The sequence below is a fragment of the Cynara cardunculus genome (assembly GCF_001531365.2).
Source record: "Cynara cardunculus var. scolymus isolate 2C chromosome LG 14, CcrdV1, whole genome shotgun sequence".
Classification (NCBI taxonomy): domain Eukaryota; kingdom Viridiplantae; phylum Streptophyta; class Magnoliopsida; order Asterales; family Asteraceae; genus Cynara; species Cynara cardunculus.
This window is the reverse complement of record NC_037541.1, coordinates 10,955,974-10,958,481: the sequence shown is the minus strand read 5'-3', so window position 1 is coordinate 10,958,481 and position 2,508 is coordinate 10,955,974. Positions and strand designations below refer to the sequence as shown.

The 2,508-nt window shown below is 35.1% G+C and overlaps 1 long non-coding RNA gene across 1 annotated transcript; it reads right to left on the bottom strand.

Annotated features, from left to right (window-relative positions):
• Positions 1-334: 334 nt before the first annotated feature.
• LOC112526911 lies at positions 335-2,280 on the bottom strand. The gene is made up of 3 exons (XR_003070658.1): positions 2,213-2,280; positions 1,114-1,185; positions 335-698 (listed from the first exon to the last, which is right to left on the bottom strand). It is a non-coding gene; the product is annotated as an uncharacterized LOC112526911 (long non-coding RNA).
• Positions 2,281-2,508: the final 228 nt, after the last annotated feature.

Below are 2,508 nucleotides of genomic sequence, written 5' to 3'. Positions count from 1 at the left end.
CGACTCTTACCCGGGAAGTGCTTACCAGGTAAATTGTTGCAAATGATAACGTTTTGATAGACTATACTTTTCCTTTGAAAACACCTGCTACATTATCACATAGGTTGGTTTGATTGCTGTTTCTTATGATGCAATGCAAAGAAAAAGAAAGATTGTAGRAACTCCTATGTTGGTCTTTGATAAACATAAAACTTGTACCTATTACTTTTGGCAAATATAAGTACACCTCACTGGTTGGTTGAAGAAGTCAAAGGAAAAGTGGATGGTTGAATTAGTGATAACAGGAAGGTCCAACTCAAGGTCAATGTGTACAACAAGTCTAATCCATATGGATGCACAAGTTGAATACTCTGATTTGATCAAACCAATTGTACGGCACTGCAGTTACAAAAAAATATGTCAAGAAAATAATAGTTGGCATTTTAGAATTTAGACCGATACATAATAGTTGGCATTTTAGATTTTAGATCGCTACATAATATATAGCTTAGAAAAGGGTAGGACATAATAGTTGGCATTTTAGATTTTAGATCGCTACATAATATATAGCTTAGAAAAGGGTAGGACTTAGAATCTTACCCAGTAAGAAAAAAAACAAGGATCGAGAGACTTACGGTAAGTAAGGGTGATGACTTTTATCCGATAGAGCGTACTGTGTTATAAAAGCTTATCATCAGTCCTTTTTGAATTTTTGATGGCTGAGAATATTAGCCCATAAGGTAAATTAGAATGGTGACTCGTGCAATTAAGCACTTATCCCGTAAGTATTTGAAAAAAACACCTTAGACTTTAAATGACGTAAAAGATGATCCACAGTTCTGGTTTTGGACCATAAAACAATCAACCCCCCCCCCCAATTATATCGTTGATTGAGCAAGGACCAAACACTTGTTAGCATCCCACCATGTACACAAACACATACATTCACGATGAACCAAACAACATTTGCAGTATTATTTGCTGGTTGTTTTTACAATATCAACTTCGATGAGTGGATCAAGTAAGGGTTAATAAGAAAAGATCAATGTACACCAACTCATAAAATTCACAAGTATAAACATCAAACATATACCCCAAATCTGTTTAAATAGATATCTAATCAATTATATATACCTTGCATGGGATCAGAGGTGAAGGTTCATATATATAGCCAGAAGCCTTTCTTTTGTTTCTTTCCTGAACAACCTGAAAATATATGCACAAAGAAGAAACCATAAATTTGGATTAAGCTCTTGCTCTTAAAAAAATATAGCGATTTTTTTCAGACAGTTATACATTCGTTTGCTTAATTGCTTTCGGTTCCAGGAAAGCAGATCCACAGGGAAGAAATGAACGAACACATAGGGTTATAAATTGAACCAAATAGCAAGAACATAAGAACACCCTAATAAACTCCTAAAGTTACACTATTCCTAATACAGTAATACCATGTAAAATTGTAAGGTTTCAACGATAATCGGCAAGTTCTTATTTTCTATCAACTAAACTAAGAATAATAAGACATAAAGAAGTAACATTCTCTATTAACCAACATCTGCCTAGAACTGTAAGTAGTAAATGAAGCTAACCAACAACATTCTCTATAGATGACAATCCTTTCATGAACCACCATCACAAAGGAATGCATAATTTGTCAAACCATGAAGCCAGTAACAGCACCCTCATCTCACAATACCCATAATTATGTTTTAATCATGTTTCAATAGTTCTTATAAACGAGCATGACACGCATAGGCTTCTCTTGAGAAGAAATAAATGTTTCAATAAAAAGGAATAGGAAGCAACAACAAGAATCATTGTATTCGCCACTTATTAGAAGCCCTTGAACTGTTATGCATAAACAAGGTAAGTTTTTTTTCTAAAGACCAATCAACGACTAACCAAAAACCACAAAAGTTTGTAATTTGACTCTTTCTCATTGGAAAAGTTAATCAAACACTTTGGTGTTCATAAAAGACGAAGAAACGTAATGGCAATCAAACACAAAAGTAGTAAATTTAACACAAGAGCGGCTAACGCAAGTGGCGGAGGCGAATGAAAAGGCCGGAAGCCTGGCGATTACATACAAATCCATAGAAAACTCAAGAACCCTAACCCATAAAAGTGAAGATTTCGATAGGAATCAACACACAAAAACAATTAATTCAAGTGCACCCATAGAAAAATCAAAAACCCTAACCAATCAAATGAAGATGAAAAACAAAAATATTACCTGGATTGGAACCTTAGTCATATTTGAAGCATGGATCGAGAGCGAATCGATGTATGGTGATCTTGAATCGGCAACTTCTGAATCGTCACTTTAGGAGGGAATCGATGAGATTGTGTGGACAGATTGCGGCGATCTTGAATAAGTAATCGGGAGCATGAATCGTCAATTTGTGAATCGAATTTCTGAAGCATCTCGATGACAGTGTATGGAGCGATGAGAGCTTTCTCTTGGGAAGATAATCTTCTTCACACGCTTGTCTTGAGAAGATAATCTTATTTTAGAGGAGTGTGAAGGTA